Below are 22,521 nucleotides of genomic sequence, written 5' to 3' on the forward strand. Positions count from 1 at the left end.
TCAAGGCATTGCACGACGGACACAGGACAGGTGCTCATTACATGTTAAGCCAATGTACATGTTGCATAAATGGACACAGAATTCCTGCTCTTAAATTGTTGCATGGACGCACAGTAGATGCTTATTATATTTTGGGCAAATGGATACATGGTTGGTGCTTATCATGGTGGAATGAATAGCCACATACTAGGTACTCATGACTTACATGAATACACCAGAGTAGGTGCTCGTGAACTTGTTGGGCGATACACGAAAGACATGTAGGTCTGGAAAGGAGCGATTTGGAGGTGACCTCTCCTGCCCCCATCCCGCCCCGACTTCCCTCCTGTGGATAATGTGGAGTGAGACCAGGTTAAACATTAGCCGGCAGATGGGCCTGGGGGCAGGCCAGCTTTGGGACCTAGCACCTTCTAGGAGGGGGCTGCTAAGGGCCGACTCTCCGGGTCCCGGCGGTGTGTGGGGCGGGGCGGGGCTGAGGGCCGCAGAGCGCCACCTCCCGGCTTCTGGAATCTCGACGATTCAGCCTGTAAGCGCGGCCCTGCGTTGTTAAACCTCCGTAGGTCTGCCTCCAGCCCTGGGGGAATCTAGGTATACTGAAAAAAGGTGTGCAGGGGGCTACTTTTATCTGTTAATAGTGCTCATGGCGTGCCTGCAGGGTGCCAGGCAGTGCGCGACAGTGGAGACGAGAGTGAACAACCCCAGCTGCCCTCGCCTCGTGGGTCTTACAATCAGTCCAGTGGGACCTGAAATCAGTAACCAGATAAGTCCAACAACCTCCGTGCCATGAGGGACACTGGACCATAAGAAACCTTTACAGGGCTGCCTCGGTGGCTCAGTGGTTAAGCTTCTGCCCTCAGATAATGATCTCAGGTCCTGGGATAGAGCCCCAAATCGGGCTCTGCTCAGCAGGGAGCTTGCTTCTTGCCCTCTCTCTGCCTGCTTCTTTGCCTACTTGTGATCTCTCTGTCAAATGAATAAATAAAATCTTAAAAAAAAAGGGGGGGGGGGGATACCTTTACAGTTGGAGGGCCTTTCTCATTGTTTTTCTTCACACACTTGTTTTCAAGGACCAGCAGGCTGCTCCCAGGTGAGAACTCTGTGTTGGGATTCCCAGCTTGGGATGATGACTAGTATCTCCTTTCTAAGGTTGTTGTAAAGATGAAATGAGATACATTCTTTTTAAAAAAGATTTTATTTATTTATTTGAGAGAGACAGAGAGCACAAGCAGGAGGAGCAGAGGGCAAGGCACAGGGAGAGGGAAAAGCAGACTCCCCACTGAGCAGGGTAAGAGGGGAGGGTATGTGCTGCTGAGCAGGAAACCCTACCTGAGTGGGAGGAGGGGGCTTGATCCCAGGATCTGGAGATCCAAACCTGAGTTGAAGTCAGATGCTTAAGGGACTGAGCTACCCAGGTACCCCAAATGAAGTACATTCTTAACACCTACTAGCCATCACTACCTGGTGTCCACAATTCCAGGACCCAGATGGACTCCCTTAGCTGCAGATAAACCCCTAAATTTAGCTTTTGTAAACCTAGCAAGAGTGAGGAACTATATAATCTTGCTGGAGTTGACCCAACCAGAAACCCACAGTTCTCAGCCAGACCAGTTCTTTATACCAGAATTTGTTTTCTTTCTTTCTTTCTTTCTTTTTTTTTTTTTTAAAGATTTTATTTATTTATCAGAGAGAGAGAGGGGGAGAGAGCAAGCACAGGCAGACAGAATGGCAGGCAGAGGCAGAGGGAGAAGCAGGCTCCGTGCCGAGCAAGGAGCCCGATGTGGGCTGGGATCATGACCTGAGCCGAAGGCAGCTGCTTAACCAACTGAGCCACCCAGGTGTCCCTCTTTTTTTTTTTTTTTTTTTTTTAAAGTAGGCTCCATGCCCACGATGGGGCTTGAACTCACCACTTGGAGATCAAAAGTCACATATTCCACCAAGTGAGCCAGCCAGGCACCCCCGATGCTGTACTTTTATTATATTCACAATAATAACCCTGAGAGTGAGTCCTATTATTATTCCTCTTTTACAGAGAAGGAAACTGAGGCACAGAGAAGTAAGTTGGCCAAGGTCTTAGAAGCTAGTGAGATGCGTAAGCTAGATTGCAGTCTCAGTTGATCTGATTCCAAAGTTTGTGTTATAACCCACTGGGGTGGGGGTTCAGAACATCTGAGAGCGCCAGGCTCCAAAGGGTTTTTTGTTTGTTTGTTTGTTTGCGTTGTGCTTTTCTGGGAGGCAGCATACCAGGCAGGCCAGGCTTGGCTTCCTCCTTCTTAGCAAAAGGTGGGTAAGGAGGGATGTCTTCCTTCCTACCATTACCCTGGGTTTCCTCCCTCTAAGAGTCCTTACTCTCAGCTCCCACACTTTGGTACCTGCTCCCCTCTCTTGTGTTATGGAAGGTCTTACCTACAAGACTGTAAGTTCCCAAGTTCCCCAAAGAGTAGAACACAAGACAGTTTGTCACACCCCCCTCCAGGGTCCTGCCCAGTCCTGCCCAGTGCCTGTCACGTAGTAAATATTTCATAAATATTACTGCATAAATATATCTGTTATGAATGTTTTCCCCCCCCATAGTCATATGTTGAAGCACTAACCACCCCTTCCCAATATTATACTATTTGTATATGGGCCCTTTGGTAGCTAATTGGGCTTAAATGAGGTCATGACAGTGGGGTCTCCATGATTGCATCAGTGCCCTTATAAGAAGAGAAAGAGCTCAGAACTTCCCTGCCTCCAGCCATGTGAGGACATGGCAAGAATGCAGCCATCTGCAAGCAAGGAAGAGAGTCCTCATCAGGAACAGAAACAGCCAGCACTTTGAACTTGGACTTCAGCCTCCAGAACTGTAAGAATTAATGTGTGTTGTTTAAGCTACCCAGTCTGTGGTATTTTGTTAATAGCAGCCCAAGCTAAGATAATTGCTGACAGATACATTTGGGGGGCTCAATCTGGTTCTCCTAAACCTTCAACAATAGACATTTATTTATTTATTTATATAGATTTTACATCTTTATTTTTTAAGATTTTATTTATTTATTTGACAGAGAGAGAGCACAGCAGGGGCAGCTACAGAGGAAGAGAAAGAAGCAGACTCCCCGCTGAGCAGGGAGCCTGATGTGGGGCTCGATCCCAGGACCCTGGGATCATGACCAGAGCCGAAAGCAGAGGCTTTAACCCACTGAGCCACCCAGGCGCCCCAGTACCCTGTGATCTTGACATGAGCTGAAGGCAGTTGCTTAACTGACAGAGCCACCCAGGCGCCCTAGCAATAAACACTTATTAAACATCTCCTAGGTTCCCATTCATTCAGTAGATATTTATTAAGCTTCTATTGTGTGTTTATTCATCAACATTCACTGAGGGCCTACTGTGTACACTGGGCTAGGCACTGCCATCCGTGTCTTTAAGGAAATCTCTCGGTCTGGTGGGGACCCCTCCTCTGTTATCACTCAGAGGGGGCACAAGTCCCTCATTCACACACATGCACACTGCAAGGAGGGTGTCCTGCACAATATAGATGTTTAGTAAATGACTTGTCAATGCACAAGGCTGGGTCCAGAGAAACTCAGTGGTATAAGCACAGTTACTGTCTTTCCAGAGCCTTAATCTATTCAAGGCACTGAGAGTAAATAATACAAGACAGCATAAAGTGAGCCCAATGATCTACAATACAGATGTAGGAGAGACAACGGAACCGGAACCGGGATGGAGGAATGGCAGTAATCCCCACACTCCAGCCCTTGACCTTAGCCAAGCAATGGGATCTCTACCTCTACATGCCTTAGTGTCCCTATCTGTGAAATGATGATCATCATGTTTATTATGGGTTTGTGTGAGCCTCAGTGCAGAGAGCACAGGAGGGCTTCGAAAGAATGCAACAAATAGTAGCTATTGTTATTAAGGAAACCTGCAACCCACTGTGAGTGGGGGCCCAGGAACAAGGATGGAGTGACAGAGGGAGTGAGATCAGGGTGACTTATTAACCTTGAGCTGGGGCCTGGTGAGCTCTCTCCCGTTGGCTCTGGCTTGCTGTGCCTGTAGGGCTGGGGCTGACTCTGGGTGGGGTGTTTATTCTGGGAAGCAGCCCTGGCTGCTCCCTCACTCCCTGCTCCAGCGGGGAAGGAGGGCATCGAGTCAGAACTGAGTCCTGCGCTGGGCCTGGCAAGTGAGAGCCAGTCTACCTGTCCACGTGGCCGGCGCTGAGAATATCCAAGGGCCAGCTGAGTCATTCAGGTTCAGGACATGCTCTCCCCATAGGACTCACCCGACCCCCCAGGAATCCAGTGCTAGAGAACCTGAAATGCTCAGCTTTTGTAACTCTGGAGCTGAGCCCTGGATGTCAGCATGGAGGTGAGGCTCCCAGGGTGGGGCGGGTTGGGGCGTGAGGTGACATTGGAGGTGGGGATGTCCCTGTTGGTTTCTCAGGTCCTAGAAGAGCCCCTGAGCCCCTTCATCAGGTGGCTTCATGCACGTTCACCTGTACAGTCACACAAGCCTGGTACTTAAGCAGGGCCTAGGCTTGGCTGAATGTTGTCATCACCTTCTTAAAAAAATTTTTTTAAAAAAATATATTTTATTTATTTATTTGACAGAGAGAGAGAGCACAAGCAGGCAGAGAGGCAGGCGGTGGGGTGGGAGAGCAGGCTCCCTGCAGAGCAGAGAGCCAGATGCCTGCCGATATGGGGGTAGGGGGTGGGGTGGGGTGTCGGGGGAGGGGGGGGTTGCTGAGACCATGACATGAGCCAAAGGCAGAGGCTTTAACCCACAGAGCCACCTAGGCGCCCCACCTTCTTGAAATTCTTAATCATTTTGGAACACAGGGCCTCACATTTTCTTTTTGCACTGGATCGGGCAAATGTGTGTAGCCTGTCCTGCCTTCATGCTTTGCTTTCCCCCAGTGGTAGCTTTCCCTCAAATGGAATATTCTGATACATCCCTCAGCCACTCCCAGCCAGCTAGGAGGGCCTTAGGTAAGCCTGTTTCCTAAAAGACAGTGGGGGAGGTGGGGAGCGGGGGGGGGGGGGGGGGGCACAGCTCCTGACCCCTCCTCCAACCCATTGGTACCAACCTTTCTGGAAAAGCTCAAGGCCAGCAGTGTGATAATGGGTACCTCCGTCACTCAACTTTTCTGAGCTTCTGGGCCTGGTAAATGTACTTAACTTCAGTGGGACCGTTGAGAGGATTGAAAGAGGTAGTTGGTATAAAAGGCACAGTGCCTGGCACAGAATAAGCGGTCAATAAAATAGAACCATTATTTTGTTTTAAAAAGGAGTATTATTGGGGTGCCTGGCTGGCTAAGCCGTTAAGCGTCTGCCTTGGGCTCAGGTCATGATCCCGGGGTCTTGGGATCGAAATCGAGACCCGCATCGGGCTCCCTGCTGGTGCGGGGGGAGCCTGCTTTTCCCTCTCTCACTCCCCTTGCCTGTGTTCCCTCTCTCCCCGTCTCTCTCTGTCAAATAAATAAGTTAAATTAAATTAAAATGACTGTTATTACTCCCGCTAAATTGGAGGAAGGGAGAAAGGGAAGGGTCTGCTGCATCCCAAAGGACCTGTCACAGGAAGGAGGAGCCGCCCCTCTCCTGGCCCCGCCCCTTTGCCTTCCGAGGGAGGAGACCCCCCGCCCAGAGCAGAAACGAGGGGGCGGAGGAGCTGGAACGACACATTTTTGAGTTGTGACCAAGTGGAAACTCCCTCCCGGAGGCGGAAGCCGGGGGCGCCCCACTGGGGCGGGAGCCTCCGCCGGGGAGGGATCCGCGGCCCGGGGGCGGGGCGTCGCGGGGATCCAGGCCCCGCCCCTCACCCGCCTTATGAATATGAATAACCGACCCCGGCGAGCGGAAGTGCGAGGCGGCCCCAGCCCAGTGGCCCCGCCCCCCAGCCGCTGCCCCTCGCCCTGGGGGCGTACCCTACCCGATGACGCCCCGCCCCCCGCCCGCGCGGGGCCTCCTTCCGGCTGGCGCGCCCGGGACGTGACCTCGCGGGCGCGCGCCGGAGCCACCTTGGGGGAGGTGCCCGCGCCCCCCGCACAGGTAGGGCCACCCTTTGTCCCCGGCACCGCCCCCTGGAGCCCGCGTCCGGTCGCCAGCCACGGCCGGCGGTCCCCCACACCCGCGCGCTCCTTCACCAGCCCCGGGTCGGGCTGGCTGCCCCCCGGACAGGGTCGGCCCCGGGGCCAGTCTCCCTAGATGGGACTCCTTCACGCGCTCCAGCGCTCGCACACGGGGGTGAGGGGCTGGAGGGCGTACAGTGCCGCATAAGCCCTGCCCTCAGGGGGCTTACGTTCCAGGGCGAGAGAGGCCCGCGGGGTGAACCAGTAGACAGCCCGGAGTGTCAGAGAGTGTGAAGGCGAGGACAAAAGCCGGGAAAGAGAAGAGCGTCTATTCGGCGGCTAGGGAGGGTCCCTCAGGAGAAGCCTGGGAACAAGTCGGTGCCTGGGGTTTGACGGGCCCCTGAAGCAGGGAGGGTGGGGGGTGGCTGGAATGGAGGGAGGGGAGAATGAAAAGGATGGAGTAATGATAGTAATGGGTCAGGTATTGATCAGGTACAGGGCAAAGTACAAGGTGCTTGATGCATATAATTTCCATCCAGCCTCCGGACAACGCAGACTGGACAGTACCATTGGCTGAGAGGTTAAATAGCTTGACCAAGGTCATGCAGCATTGGACCCCAAGAAGATTGATATCATTGCCTGAAACACACCCAGAAGACCCAGGGTGGGGTGACCTTGCCCCAGACAGGTCCTCTACCCTGGGCCTCAGTTTCCTCCCACAGTACTAAAGGGAAAGTGTGTATGGGGGGCGGGGGGTGACTGACCTCCTGGAATGAAGGATGGGCAGACAGGGCCCTTTTTACCAATAATCATCCCCAAAGGCAGCCTGCTGGAGTGCATACCCAGCAGTAGGAGCCCTGAACCCCAGCCTGAATTCAGTGCACAAAACAAGGGTGCAGCAGGAGCCTTTGAGTATGTCTGTTCTCCCTGGAGCCTCTCATTGTCTGGGAAGCACTTGTCACCCCTCCAGGCTCTGGAGCAGGTACAAGTGGCTTCAGGGAGGGAGGGCGGAAGGCCCAGAGCCTGCTGCTTCTGGGAGTAGGGGGAGGGGGGAGCCCAGAGTGGCTGAGTGCTCCCAAGCAGTAACAAAGGCAGTGCCAGGCAGGCAGGCTGTGTGCAACTGCAGGACTAGCAGAATCACTCAGCAGCCCCATGAGCCCGGAGCAATTAAAACATACACATAAAATCCTCCCAAGTCTGCCCCGGCAAGGGGATCTCTGACTGCTGCTGCCCAGACGGGTTGGAAGGGGCCTCAGGGTTGCCAATCTGGGTTCTGCTGGCTGTGCTGACTCCTTCTGTGCTGTGGGAACAGGGGAAATGTATTTGTGCTCCTCTGAAGATCTGCCTGTGCCTCTAATCCTAAGAAGGCCTGTGGGTTTCCAGTGGGGGCAGGGATGGTGAATCTTATGCAATCCGTCCCTTCTGCCTGACACAACTCCCCGTCTTGCCCTTTGGGCTGTGGCAGGAAATGTGGCTCTGAGGTTAGGAGTGGAACCCAGCTTTCTGTGTTCGAGCCTCAGGTCAGCAGTCAATCAGAGGTCCTGGTGGCACTGGACCACAGGGGGCACTAACTGTGAGGTGCATTTCATAGAAGAGAAAAAGGCTCAGAGAGGTTAAGTGGTTTGCTTGAGAGTGCACAGCTGTAAAGTAGCAGGAGATGGGATCCAAGTGCAAACTGTTCCAGCTCACAAGCCCTTTGGCTCAGGGAGTTGATTCATCCCAGCAGAGGGGATATACTTTTATTTGGCTTGGAGACACCCCCCCCCCCCCAATACAGATACTCTGTGGAGATGATGACCAAAGGAGACAGAGACACTTTCTGCTATTTCTGTAAACCTTTTTCCCTATTACACCGTCCTTGGGCCTTTTCCCCAGGCCTTTGGGTCTAGGCCAAATCAGTCAGTTCTTCCTCAGGGCGGGACTGGTATAGTTGAGTCCAGAGGCATTTTAGGACCCCTGAAAGGGTCATCCAGCCAGGGACTTCCTCCTTGTGAAGACTGGGGCTTTGGTCTTGGAGCTGGGCCCACAGGATAAATGAGTCCCCCTGGGCACCTCGGGCCCATTTGCACGGCCTGGCCTTGAACTAAGGGGACGGCTGGAGCTATGGCCACTGGCCAGGTGGGCTATGAGTATGGGGATGCGCAGGTAGAGGGAGACGGGTCGTGAGACTTATGTGGATAGCATGCCAGAAGGAGAGGAGATTCGGTCCCCTCAAGTAAGCCCTGTGGGCCAGGGCTGGTGAACAGTCACTCTCTGAGCATTGTTTCATACTGAGTTGGTCCCTCCCTCCCTGCAGACTCACTGCCTCTCTGGCAATATTCTAAGTCTTAGAGCCCCAGCAGGCTCTCACACTGGGCTTGCTGGCCCAGCAAGTCTGGGGCAGAGCCCAGGGGTCTGCGTGTTTAACAGGCGGTCCTCTAACTCAACCTGGAAAACTACTGTGCTGGACCTCCCAGCCAGGCAGCCAGGAGAAACCCCTTCCGGAGCTTTCTAGCAGAACGGAGCCTGGTGTGTGTAATTGTTTTCCATGACTGGATTTAAACGCATTCCAGTCTCCTTTGGAGCCCTGTCATCAGCTGAGCTTCTCCCCTGTTTAAAATAAATGATGGAGTCTCCATCGATAGCCCTGTCTCCAGCCCTCCGCTGCCAAGTTTCCCAGAAGAGCAGTCCGCCCTACATCCCCCACTTACTTCTGAGCTCCTTGTTCTGTCCTGAGCTGCCCCTCAACCAGTTCTTGGCACAGAGACCTCTCAGCTGCTTCTCCAGCAGCCGGTGGTTCTGCGCACCTCCTCAGCCCTCTACAGTCTATACCGTCTTCCTGTCTGCCTGTGGCCCCTGAAAACAGGTGTTCCTTAAGTTTCCCTCCTTAGGCCATCTATTCCCTTTGATGAAGAGGCAGAAGTGAGGGGGCCGCCCATCTCTGTTTGGGAGAATCCCTGGTATTTTTGCTCAGCCTCTGGGCTGTGCCAGGCTAATTTTTATAGGGCCTAACTTGATGTCCCCCCTAGGCCAACCCATTGCAGCTCTTCTTGATAGACGCTTTGATTTGAGGGGAATCCCTTCACACCTGTCACCCTAAGGTGGTCCTACAGGTGTGGGTTCTGCGCGGCTCTGTCCCGAGGCCGCACACCCTCATGGAGGAACAGAGCACCTGCCATTAAGGGAGTCAGGTCAGGAGCCAGGCTTCCCCACCAGGAACCTCTGACTTCTTTAAGCTCTCCTTGATAAAAGGATAGGTATCCTCCCGTCTGTCTGCTCACTGACCCAAGTTGCCAGTTGGTGTTGGTTCGGGTGTCCCGGGCATGTAGCCTCAGGGTCTCCCTACCTCTTTCTTGCATGTTAAACTTCTTCTTTTTTTTTTTTTTAACTATTTTTTTTTTAAAGGAGGTTCCACGCCCAGTGTGGGCTTTGAACTCAAGACCCTGAGATCAAGAGTTGCATGCTCTACCAACTGAGCCAGATGGGCGCCCCTCTCCTGCATGTCTAAGGTCAGCTTTCGCAGCATCTCATGCCTATCCTGCATTAAGGGTCGCTGGACTCCGCAGTAGCTTGCACCCTTTGCTGAGAGCCCAACACTGTACCCAGGAGCCTCCACTGAAGGGGAAAGTCCCCCTCTGGGCCAGGTCATCTGTCACCTGCTCAGGGATGGCCCGGTATTCTTGTTAGGGGCCATGCAGCATTGGGTCAGTGTCCCTGACCAGAGTTGGGTTGTTGGTTCAGATCCCTGCTTTTGGCCTCACCAGCCTTATGACCCAACAGACTCCTTGAGCTTGAAGCTGGCAATCATCCTGCCTCGTAAGGCTCTTGTGAATATGGGTGTTACATGACCTCGTCTGTAAGAATCCTTGGCACATAATAGTGCCTGGTCTATATTATCACATTTAATCCTCAAAACCAGGTGTATGGTCAGGTATATGGTCCCTGTTAGGCCTATTTTGTAATGGGGAAAGCCAAGTGATTCACCCAAGGGCACACAGCTATAAAAGAGCAGAAGTAGGATTCTGGTGTGAACCATTTCATTTCAGAACTGGAGCTTCTAACCCCTGAGCTCCCACGTCAGTTCTCTTTCTCCATCTTCTATCCATTCATTCATTCATTCATTCACTCACCACATATTTGTGGCATGCCCAGAGCTTACATTTCAGTGGGGGCACAGATAGAAAGAGATGTATAGGAACTCCTGTGGGAACTTCCGTGTGGCCTCTTTTCTTCCCTGTCTGCCCTGGGGTCGTAAACCAGGACCCTCCTCCCACCTCCCCGCTTTTCCTTGTACCTGAAACCCTCAAGTGGTAGACATTTGGCTGAATTAGACTGGATGTAGGTTTGATCCTTGTGACATGGATCATAGCAGGACCTGATGGAGGGTTTGAAGGGACTGGGGACCTGGGGTTACCTTGAGCCACATGGCAGGCTTGGTTCCTGAACTGCAAGCCAAACCCTGGGTGAGATAGCACTTTTCAGCCATAAGGATGGCTGTAACAAAAAAAAAAAAAAAAAAAAAAGAAAGAAAGAAAGAAAGAAAAAGAAAAAGAGGGGCAGTAATAAGTATTGGGGAGGCTAGGGAGGAATTGGAGCCCTCACACTGTGCTGGTGGCAATGTCAGATGACAGAGCTGCTTTGAAACGGTCTGGCAGCATCTCAACCTAGAGACACCATCTGACCCAGCACTTACACTCCTAAGTATCTGCCCAAGAGACGTGAAAACACAGGTCCATGCGAAAACCTGTACAGGGATGCTCTCGGCAGCATCACAGCAGCCAAAAGGAGGAGACAACCCAGATGTCCATCAGCTGAAGATGAAGTAAATAAAAACCTGGTCCATCCGTACAGTGGAGTGTTCCTGGACACAAAAAGGAACGAAGCCTGTTACCACACGGATGAACCTTGGAAATGTGTTGAGTGCAAGAAGCCTGAACAAAAGGCCACGTGCTGTATGGTACCATTGATTCGAAGCATCCCACATTGGCAGATCCTTAGAGGCAGAAGGCACCTGAGTAGTAGGACTGGGGATGGGGGATGGGGGGGGGCTCGGGAGGAACAGGAAATGCTAATGGGGACTGGGTGTCTTGGGGTGTTGAAAATGTTCTGAATTGATTAGACACAATATGGTGAAGATCCTGGAAACTGTTGGATTGTATGCTTTAAGATGGTAGCCTGCTACGTGGTTGGGGTTCTCTGGGCACTGCCCTGGTTCTAGGGAAATGATGGTGGAGACGTGCTCTGTAGAGATTTCAGGCTCAGCTTATGAGTCATCCCTGAGAGAGGCCCCCACCCCGGTAACCGCCCCCCCCACCTGCCCCCTGTCACTGGTTGTCTGTCTCAGCCCTTCTGTCTTTCCTTTATGGCTCTTCCCACCCTTGGGACTGTTTGGCTCTCGCTGGACTGAGCGCCCTGATACCAGGCGCTGGTTGGCATCGTGTTTGGTTGTCCCACAGTAGGTGCTCAGGCACCTGCTGAGTGGAGGGACCCCACTATGCTGCTCACAGTGCGGGGAGGTCCCGGCCGGGGTCTGCGCTCGCTGCAGGAGAGAGAGTCCGAAGAGCAGATCAGGGTGTCTCCCGGCCCCAGTGGCTTTCTTTGTCTCTCTGTTGCAGTTCCAGGAGAATGTCTCTGGAAAGGAAGCCCAACGCCCCGGGCTGGCTGGGAAGAGGCAGAAAGGGGGAGGGGAGTGGGAGTGGGGGCCGGGCGGGCCTGGGGAGGAAGTCTGCAGCCTCAGGCTGCCGAGGGTGTGGCGTCTGTGTTTGCACCTTTGGAATGCAGCTGATTCACTCTGGGGGGAGCCCTGTGCAGCCGCTGCTGCCGCCTTGGATCTGACATCTGGAGGCTGAATTCCAGAAGGAGAGAGCCAGATTCCTGCAAGCAGATGCCAACTTTGAAGGTCAAACTAAGCGGTGGAGCTGCTTTAGGAGGAGGCCCAGAGCGTCCAACACTGCCCCACCCCAGGATTCTGGGAGAGGTGAGACCCAGCCCCGAAAGGACCAGATCCTCTGTGTGAACAGCCTGGGGCAGGGAGGCGAGAGATCTACACTTAGACGTGGTTTCAGAGACCAGTCAGTGAACAGTTCCTGTAACTGCGTGGGCCAAGGGCCTAGCTAGTCCGACACTCTGCTATGGCACCAGGACCGTGGCCTCCCTCTCCTGGCCCAGTGTCCTCTGTGTTGCTCTGCTTTCCCATCAGTGCTTCCGGAAGCCTGAGAACTCCCAGCTTGCCTCTCCTCAGGGCTCCAGCAAGCCCCTTGGCTTCTCAGGTCCCAGCTCATCTTATGCTGAGGGACAAGCCTAGCTCAGGAGATTGCCCCAGTACCGGGCCAGCACCCCTAGAACCACATGGAGAAAGTGGGAGTGACGGAGTCCCCCAAAGGAGCCAATGCCAGCTGGTGGGCAGAAACGGACCACACCCCCAATCTGCTAAGCTTCCTATGCAGGACCAGCTTCTGAGACACTGTTCAGCTTTTTTTTTTTTTAAGATTTTATTTATTTCTCAGAGTGAGCACAGGCAGACAAAGCGGCAGGTAGAGGGAGAAATAGGCTTCCCACTGAACAAGGAGTCTGATACGGGACTTGATCCCAGGATGCTGGGATCATGACCTGAGCCCAAGGCAGCCGCTTAACAAACTGAGCCACCCAGACGTCCCTGTGCTCAGCTTTATGGCCTTAACCTACTGGGTGTCCTGCTGGCTAATTTCCTTAAGCTTTCAGAAGCTCATTTTCTTCATCTTTGAAATCTCTCAGGATTCTTTTAAGGATTGAATGAGACAGTGTGTGCAAATCCCTTGGGACCTTCCTGGCCCAGAGGAGACACAATGCTTACTAGTTCCCTTTCTCTTCCCTTTACATAGGTTCTAGGTTATTCTGTCTGGATATGTGTGGTCTGAAAGGGCCATGCATCTCGTGTGTGTGTGTGTGTGTGTGTGTATATATATATATATATATATATATATATTTATATATATATATATTTATACTCACAGCAGGCATGGCCCTTTCCCTTCTGCAAGGCTTTTGTACTATCTGGCTTCTCCCCGGACAGGGTTGGGGACTACACAGGGGAGAGGCAGGAGGGACAGGAGATGGGTGGGAAGAGAAGCCTATGTGGTGCCTCACCTGTGGGTCTACAGGCTCAGGCCAGCCTCCGGAGTCCCTCTGTGGGCCTTCAGCTCCTCCTGGGGCTGGAGGAAGGCCTGGGTTCTGAGGAGTAGCTGCTTCTGTCCCTCAGTGCCACATTAGCTGTGTGTCTGGCCCAGACTTGCTGATCTTGTATATTCTCTCACCTGTGGAACTTGGAAGTCTGGACCTTCTGGGAGGGCACAGAGCAGGCCTACTGCAAGCTTTTTGTTCCTATTTGTGAACTGAAGCAAAGCACCTCCCATAACCTGCTTGGGGCACACAGAGATCTAGGATGGCCATGCCCCCCTCCCCCCGGGCTCTGTACCCTCTACACCTCGCAGAAGCCTTTCCTGCCAGCCTTGTGCCCCTGGGTTATTCTCCCCACGGCCTTGCGTTCAGTAGCTCTGTGCAGAGCTGACATGGCAGTCAGGGGCTCCCACCATTGGTCACTTTCGTGTGTCCTGTGCCGTTAGCCTGACTCTGTCACTTGTCCCAGGTTGCCAGGACTGCTCTGCCCAGTTCTCTTCTGGGTGTTGAGCTTGTGAAAGTATGTTCATCTCTTTCATCACAGGACAGACTTTCTGAAGTTGAAGGATGTAGTAACGAGAGCTGCATTTTCTGAGCTCTTTCCAAGTGCTTTTTAAAAATTGAGATATAGGGGCACCTGGATGGCTCTGTTGGTTAAGCGTCTGACTCTTGATCTCAGCTCGGGTCTTGATCCCAGGATGGTGAGTTCAGGCCCTGCGTTGGCCTCCATGTCTGGGTATTAAAACAAATAATTAATAAAAATTGAGTTATTGGGGTGCCTGGGTGGCTTAGTGAGTTAAAGCCTCTGCCTTCGGCTCAGGTCATGATCTCAGGATCCTGGGATCGAGCCCCACCTGGGGCTCTCTGCTTGGCGGGGAGCCTGCTTCCTCCTCTCTCTCTGCCTGCCTCTCTGCCTACTTGTGATCTCCGTCTGTCAAATGGAGAAATAAAATATTTAAAAAAAAATAAAAATTGAGATATCATTCACATGCCATAAAATTCACCCTTTTAAAGTGTACAACCCGGTGGGTTTTAGTACCTTCAGAGTGCTGCATCCGTTGTCATCTTCTAATTCCCGAACATTTTCATCATCCCAGAAAGAAACCCCTGCAGGGTCACCAGTTGCAACGAATGCACGGCTCACTTGGAGGGTGGGGACAATGGGACAGGCTGGGCATGTGTGTGTGGGAGGGGGGCAGAAATCTTTGTACCTTCTGCTCCATACGGCTATGAACTTTGAACGCCTCTAGAAAAATACAATTGATTAAAAACAAAAACAAAACAAAGATAAAAAGAAACCCTCACTCCATTAGCAGTCCCTGCCCCTTCCTCTCTCCCTCAGCAACCATCAGCCTGCTTTCTGTCCCTGTGGACTTGCCTGTTCTGGACATTTCATATTCTGTGGCCTTACGTGTCTGGCTTCTCTCACTGAGCGTCGTGTCTTCATGGTTCCCCCGTGCCGTGGCAGGTGTCAGCGCTTTGTTCCTTTCTGTGGCTGGATACTTGTTTATTGTTGCTTTGGCTAGATTGGAATTTGTTCATTCCTTCATCCGTCCGTGGACATTTGGGCTGTTTCTACCCTTTGTGAATAACGCGGCTATGAACGTGCATGTGCAGTTTTTTGAAGAAGGATTTTTGTTTTGTTTGAAAGATTATATTTATTTGGCACAGAGATCACAAGTAGGCCGAGAGGCTGGCAGAGAGAGAGGGGGTAGCAAGCTCCCTGCTGAGCAGAGAGCCTGTTGTGGGGCTTGATCCCAGGACCCTGAGATCATGACCTGAGCCGAAGGCAGAGGCTCAACCCACTGAGCCACCCAGGCATCCCTAGAAGGAGGTTTTCAGGGGCGCCTGGGTGGCTTGGTTGGTCAAGCCTCTGCTTCTTGGTTTCCATGCAGGTTGTGATCTTAGGGTTGTGAGGTCAAGTCCTGTCTCAGGCTCCATGCTCAACAGTGCCTGCTTAGGATTCTCCCTCCCTCTGCCCCACCCCGAGTGTGCTGGCTCTCTCTAAATAAATAAATAAATTACTAAAAAAGAAAAAAAGAAGGTTTTCAATCTAAGTGCTTTTTTTTTTTTTTTAAAGATTTATTTATTTATTTGTTTGACAGAGAGAGATCACAGTAGGAGAGAGGAAGGGAAGAGATCACAGAGAGAGAGGAAGGGAAGCAGGCCCCCTGCCGAGCAGAGAGCCCGATGTGGGACTCTATCCCAGGACCCTGAGATCATGACCTGAGCCGAAGGCAGCGGCCTAACCCACTGAGCCACCCAGGCGCCCCAGTGCTTTTTTTTTTTTAAAGATTTTATTTTCATTTATTTGACAGAGATCACAAGTAGACAGAGAGGCTGGCAGAGAGAGAGGGGGAAACAGGCTCCCTGCAGAACAGAGTCCCATGTGCAGTCCATCCCAGGACCCTGAGATCATGACCCGAGCCGAAGGCGGAGGCTTCACTAACTGAGCCACCTAGGCACCCCCAGTCCAAGTGCTTTTGGACAAACACCTCCTGTAATCCTCACAGAAACCCTGAACGTTGATGCTGGTGTGCTCTAACTTGGGCCGATCAGGAAATAAGCTCAGAGAGGAGAGTCAAGGTCATGCTGCTGGAAGCGGAGGGATTCTCTGGCTCCTGGTCACCAGGCAGGCTCCAGTGATGCCTGCTGGAGGTGTTTCCATCCAGTTTTAGCAGAGCCTTGCTGAGCACTGCCTCATAGTAAATGCTGCAGCGGCACTCCGTCATGTGGCCAGCAGCAGTACCCTTGCTCTGGGGATGCACCTGGAGTTATAGGAGGACCCTCCTGCCACAGATTCATCCCCAGATCTGGGACCAGACATTTCCCGTGTCCTCTGGATGCTGCTGTCAGCCTATATCACCTTGCTTTCCTGGGGATCCCAGGGCTGCCCTTCTTGGATTTGGCCCATAGACCCAGGTTCACTTGCTGGTGAACTTCGCTTTTTCACCTTCCTAAGCAGCATGGTGGCTAAGGGTGCCAGTTAAACAAGCCCAGGTTCAAGTCTGCTCTGGCTGCGTGGCTTCGAGTGAGTTTCTTAACCTCTCTGAGCCTCTGCTCTTTGGCAGCGGTGGTCATAATTCTACCTGTGAATCCAGTGGTGTGGTGGATGAGAGGGCAAGAGAAGGGAGATGAGGAGCTCACTCGGTGCCCAGCACGCATGCATGCATCTCTCACACAGTGACCCGTCTCTGGTTGGTCCTCACTGTGAAGGCAGCCTGGCAGCCAGCCCAGGGACAGGGCAGGGAGCTTTGTGTGTCTCCCTGCCCTGGAGCTGTGAGAGGCTCCTATGACTCAGTTCTGCTCAAGGAGGGGGACGTCAAGGCCAGGCCTCTGAGGTCGGGACCCCAAAGAACCTTCCATTCTCTCTAGTCTGCCCTCTGTCCGGCTCCCCACCTGGTGCTCGGGGAAGCTGGGCGGGGCCCAGTGCATTCTCTGCTGGTTGCTTGGGTACGGCCCTTGGGCCCCTTCCCCTGATTTGCAGCACAGACTGACAGACTGGCTGCCGCCTGGCCCATGGGCCTGGATACTGGCTGTGACCCTTGGAGTGCCCAGCCCTGGGCACAAGGCAGGAAGGCAGCCATCCTGAGGCAGGAGTGGAGCCTTAGGGTCCTGCCAGGGAAACAGTCTCTTCTCCCCGATGCTGAGACTCTGCCTGTCCCAGCCCTGCCCCTCTCCTCCCTTCTCACATTGCAGCTTCTGCTGCTGCTGCTGCTGCTGCTGCTGCTGCTGCTGCTGCTGAGAGGCCACTGCACCAGACAGAAGTTAACCCCCGGTGTGCTGGTGCTGGCGGCGGCTTGGCCAGAAATGAATGACAGGGGCTCAAGGTCCAGAGGTGCTGAGGAAGGAGAAAGCCCACCTGACACCAGCCCCTTTGCTCCAGCCTGGATCCCCCCTGGGGTGCTTCTCTCTTCTCCTTCCTCCCTGTCTACCCAAACTTGAATCCACAGCCTTTTCTGATCCCCAGGAGTTGTTTCTTCCTTTGGCTGTCTGGGCACAGCCAAAGTCTGTCTGACCACAGAATGTGGGTTCTATCTCACCATGTACTTGACCTTGTCATTTCACGTAGACCGTGGTTTCCCCCACCCCCCCATCCTTCCCCACACCCAGGCTGGCTCCTTTCTTGCACTTGGCCTTGCCTTTGCTGTCCAGGACCCTGCCACCAGTAGCAGGTGCCAGCATGGGAGCCACTCTGGGGGCAGGAGCATGGGCAACTGGGAGGAGCCTGACCCTGACTAGAGGGGATGATCTTGGGCAAGTCCCTAGGGTATCCCAGAACTTTGGGTGCCAGAGTGAGGGCTTAACAGAATGGGAGTAAAGCTGCCAGGGCAGCAGCTGGCCTGTGGAGACGCAGGCCATGGATGCACGCAGACACACGTGCCTCTGGGTATGCTGGGGCTCCAAGCCCACGCCTCCCCAGGGAGACCCACTCCTGCAGCCTCTCCAATCAGAGAATACCTCTGTCCCTTCCCAGCTTGGCCAGTTCCCACCCATCCTTTTCTATCCTCAAATGGGACTTGAAGTCCAGCTTTCCCTCCCCATCTCTGTCACTCCTTCAGAGGAGAGCTGACGTTGCAGACAAACAGTGGACACCCTCCCCGAGTCCAATAGTGTTCCTAGTTGTCCTCTTCCAGTCGTCCTATGCTTTGTACCTTCCCCCTGAATCCCAAATACTCCCTCCTGGATTTTTTTTTTTTTTTTAAGATTTTATTTATTTTATTTGACAGAGAGAGAGATCACAAGTAGGCAGAGAGGCAGGCAGAGACAGAGGGGGAAGCAGGCTCCCTGCTGAGCAGAGAGCCGGATGGATGCGGGCCTCAATCCCAGGACACTGAGATCATGACCTGAGCTGAAGGCAGCAGCTTAATCCACTGAGCTACCCAGGCGCCCTCCCTCCTGGATTTTTGTGTGCCTTTGCTCAAACTTTGCCCACTCCCTTAGTTTTTGGGCTGACTTGCTCTCATTTCTTTTCTTTTCTTTTCTTTCTTTTTTTTTTTTTTTAGATTCATTTATTTAAGGGGGGTGCGTGATGGTAGAGGGAGAGCAACAAAGAAAATCCCAAGCAGATTCCCTACTGAGTGCAGAGCCCAGCCGATTGGGACTTGATGTGGGTCTCGACATAGGCTCTACCCAAAACTTGATCCCACAACCCGAGATCATGACATGAGCTGAAATCAGGAGTCAGACACTTAACTGTGCCACCCAGGTGCCTCCTGACTTGCTCTCATTTTAATGTTGACTAGATGCCCTGAGACTCTGTCCCCACTTCCCCTTGAATTCCCTTGTGGAAAGGGCCTGGGCCAGGTGTCAGGTCCCACATTTCTCCAGGGGAAAATCTCCTAACAGAAGGAGGTGAAGGTTTCCCATGGAGTATGAGGTTAGGAGCTGGGTGCTGACCAAGTCCAGGACAGGGCACAATGATGGAGTGTGAGCAGGGGTGAGGGCAGGGGGCCGCCGCAGTAGGCTGAAGTGTCAGGCCTGGAGACACTGGGAAAAGGACCAGAGATGGGGATGGGGTGCATATCAGAAGTGGAGGTCCACTGCCCTTTTCAAGGGCTTGCTTCTGAGCAAAGTGAAACAGATTAAGCAGGAAGAAGGAAGCAGGCATCAGGAGGCCAGGGCCTTAGGGCATGTAGACAAGCCAGATGCCCCCCAGATCTGTAGAACCTTGAGGGTGTGGGAGGCAGGTGGTCAGCCCCTCCACCCCAGTACCTACCTTGGGTTCCCAAATGTGTTCACACCAGCCTTAAACACAAAGCATCGTGTGTGCCAGGCGCCCCCTAGTGGTTGGGGGACCCTAGCCTCTTTGGCTCAGAGATCTCTCCCTATCTGGGCAAGTAAAGGGGACCTGGGCACTGGGAATATTGGCCTTTGTTCCAGACCCCAGAAGGGCCATCTGACTCTTATTCTGCCTTCCTGGGAGTGTTCAAGATCCTCTCCCTTGCAGGAGCATTTGTTTCTATGGGACCTCATTCCAGCTCCAACAGCTGGAACCCCTGCCACCTCCTCAACCAGCAGGCTGGGGTCCCCATATACACTAGTGCATGCTGGGGCTCAAAAGGCCATTTGGGGGGCACCTGGGTGGCTCAGTGGGTTAAAGCCTCTGCCTTCGGCTCAGGTCATGATCCCAGGGTCCTGGGATCGAGCTCCGCATTGGGCTCTCTGCTCCGCAGGGAGCCTGCTTCCTCCCCTCTCTCTCTCTCTCTCTGCCTGCCTCTCTGCCTACTTGTGATCTCTGTCTGTCGAATAAATAAATAAAATCTTAAAAAAAAAAAAAAAGGCCATTTGGTACATCTCCCAGGTCCTGGCCTACTTGTGTGGAGGAAGAAGCCTTAAATTACAGCCATTCAGGCCCCATCTCTGGTTCTCTGTATGTCCTTAGGGAAATCCCTTAACTTTCTTGGCACCTCCCGCATGTTTCCCGTCTATGGCAGCTGGGTTCTCATAAGACCCCTAGTGATGTTTGTCCTCCAGTCTTCCGCTCCTGTTGAGCGTGGGTGGGACCTGTGCATGCGGTGTAACTCCTGTGATTAGCTTATGTGAGATGGCACACTTGACCCTAAAGTAGACAGATTAATCAGTGAGCCCTTAAAAGCAGGGAGTTGGGGCACCTGGGTGACTCAGTTGGGTCAGGATCCCAGGGTCCTGGGATCGAGCCCCATATCGGGCTCCCTGCTTAGTGGGAAGCCTGCTTCTCCCTCCCCCTCTCACTCACCCTGCTTGTGTTCCCTCTGTCGCTCTGTCTCTCTGTCAAATAAATAAACAATTTATCGGGGGTCTCTGCTCAGCAGGGAGCCTGCGTCCCTTCCTCTCTGTCTGCCTCTCTGCCTACTTGTGATCTCAGTCTGTCAAATAAATAAATAAAATCTTAAAAAATAATAATAATTTTAAAAAATAAAAAAATAATAATTTAAAAAAAGGAAGTTTTCTCTGGTTGCCCATAGAAGAGGAAGTTAGAAACTCAAAGCGAGAAAAGGGATGGCATGAGGGACAGTCTCTGTTGCTCAGATGAGGGGGCCAGAGGGCAAGGGCCTGAGGATGGCTTCTAGGAGCTGAGCCTTGTCCCTGGCCAATAGCTAGTAAGACAATAGGAACCTCAATCCTAGAGCTGAGAGGAACTGAATTCTGCCCACAACCCGTGAGCTTGGAAGAGGATCAGAGCCCCAAATGAGATCATAGCCCTGGCCCACACCTGGATTTCAGCTGGTGACACCTGAGAACCCAGTCATGCCTTACCTGGCCTTCTGACCTCTGGAACTGAGTGATGATAAATGGGTGCCTTTTTTTTTTAAGATTTTTATTTTTAATTTATTATTATTATTTTTTAAAGATTTTACTTATTTATTTGACAGAGAAATCACAAGTATGCGAAGAGGCAGGCAGAGAAAGAGAGGGGGAAGCAAGCTCCCTGCTGAGCAGAGAGCCCCACTTGTGACTTGATCCCAGGACTGTGGCATCATGACCTGAGCTGAAGGAAGATGCTTAACCAACTGAACCACCCAAGTGCCGCTTTCTCTGCTCGGTGGCGAGCCTGCTTCTCCTCTGCCTCTGCTGCTCCCCCTGCTTGTGCACATTCTCTCTCTCTCTCTCTGACAAATGAATAGATAAATCTTAAAAAAAAAAAAATGTGTACAATTGGGTGGTTTTTAGTATATTCACAGAGTTGTGGAATCATTGCCTCAATCAATTTTAGGATATTTTCATCAGCCCAAGATCTCTCCCCTACCCATTAGCTAGCAGTCCCCATTCCTTCCTGCTCCCAGCCCCTGGCAGCCACTCGTTTGCCACCTGTTTCTGGATTTGACTATATTAGATATTTAACTTAATGGAATTGTATACCCTGAGTCCTTCTGTGACCGCCTTCTCTCACTAAACACCAGGTTCCAGGCTCCATCCAGGTGGTGGCACATATTGGTACTTTGCTCCCCCCCCCCCTTTTTTTAAGGTTTTATTTATTTATTTGACAGAGAGATCATAAGTAGGCAGAGAGGCAGGCAGAGAGAGGAGGTAGCAGGCTCCCTACTGAGCAGAGAGCCCAATGCGGGGCTCCATCCCAGGACCCTGGGATCAGGACCTGAGCCGAAGGCGGAGGTTTAACCCACTGAGCCACCCAGGCGCCCCTCCTTTTTTTTTTTTTAAAGGTTTTATTTATTTAAGGAGAGGGAGAGAGAGGGGCCCCTGGGTGGTTGATTAAGTGTCTGCTTTTGGCTCAGGTCATGATCCCAGGGGTCCTGGGATTGAGTCTCGCATCAGACTCCCTGCTCAGTAGGGGGTCTGCTTCTTCCTCACCCTCTGCCCCTCCTCCCTTCTTGTGTCCTCTCTATCCAATAAATAAATAAAACCTTTTTAAAAATGTGGGGGAGGGGCGCCTGGGTGCCTCAGTAGGTTAAGCCTCTGCCCTGGGTTGGGTCATGATCTCAGGGTCCTGGGATTAAGCCCTGCATTGGGCTCTCTGCTCAGCAGGGAGCCTGCTTCCCCCCCAACCTTCTCTGCCTACTTGTGATCTCTCTCTGTTGGTCAAATAAATAAATAAAATGTTTTAAAACATTTAAAAAAGGGTAGACAGAATTTAAAAAAAAGATTTTATTTATTTGTTTGGCAGAGAGAATGATCACTAGTAGGCAGAGAGGCAGGCAGAGAGGGAGGAAGCAGGCCCCCTGCTGAGCAGAGAACCCAATGTGATGCTCTATCCCAGGACCCTGAAATCATGACATGAGCCGAAGGCAGAGGCTTTAACCCACCAAGCCACCCAGGCGCCCCTGGCAGAGAGAATCTTAAGCAGGCTCACCCCCAGTGTGGAGCCCGACACAGGGCTTGATCCCATCACCCTGAGATGATGACTTGAAATGAAAACAAGAGTTAGAGGCTGAAATGACTGAGCCACCCAGGGGCCCCAGTACTTTGTTCCTTTTTATTGGGTAAGTAATACCTATTGGATGCATACCACATTTTTTTGATTCATTTATCCTTAAAGCCTGTCGATGACTCTCTTTCACTCTTCCTACCTGGAATTGGGGGATAGGGTTGGGGGAAGGGCAGCAGTGGGGAAGAAGGGAGCTGGATGGACTCCTATTTGACAGTATAGAGGAAGGAGGGCCCATATTCTGAGGCCATACTGTGGTCCCAGCTCTTTTCCCCGGGTCAAGCTAGTCCCCTCCCCATGTCTACTTTCCAGAGCAGTGTCTGCCCGGGGTCTGCAGCCAGAATCCAGCTGCAGGGGGCCAGCTGTGTGTCAGCTACATAGATGACAGTCGGCATTTCTAAAAACAGATTGACTAACACAGGGCAGTTAACTGCTCTCAGTCTTTACAGAGGACCTCCCCTCCCATGCCATACAC

General features: G+C 52.5%; 1 protein-coding gene across 4 annotated transcripts in view; it reads left to right on the forward strand.

Annotated features, from left to right (window-relative positions):
- Positions 1 to 5,938: 5,938 nt before the first annotated feature.
- Positions 5,939 to 22,521, forward strand: part of TFAP4 (transcription factor AP-4) — a 34,756-nt gene continuing 18,173 nt past the window's right edge. The window contains exons 1-3 of one of the 4 annotated variants that reach the window (XM_059415456.1): positions 5,939 to 6,026; positions 9,431 to 9,534; positions 11,807 to 12,002. The gene's annotated coding sequence lies outside the window, so the exon portion shown is untranslated. Of the gene's footprint in view, positions 6,027 to 9,430; positions 9,535 to 11,749; positions 12,003 to 22,521 lie in introns of those variants that run through there. The other 3 variants (XM_059415458.1, XM_059415460.1, XM_059415459.1) reach the window with 3 other exon arrangements.

Source organism: Mustela nigripes, chromosome 11 (assembly GCF_022355385.1).
Source record: "Mustela nigripes isolate SB6536 chromosome 11, MUSNIG.SB6536, whole genome shotgun sequence".
Lineage (NCBI taxonomy): Eukaryota > Metazoa > Chordata > Mammalia > Carnivora > Mustelidae > Mustela > Mustela nigripes.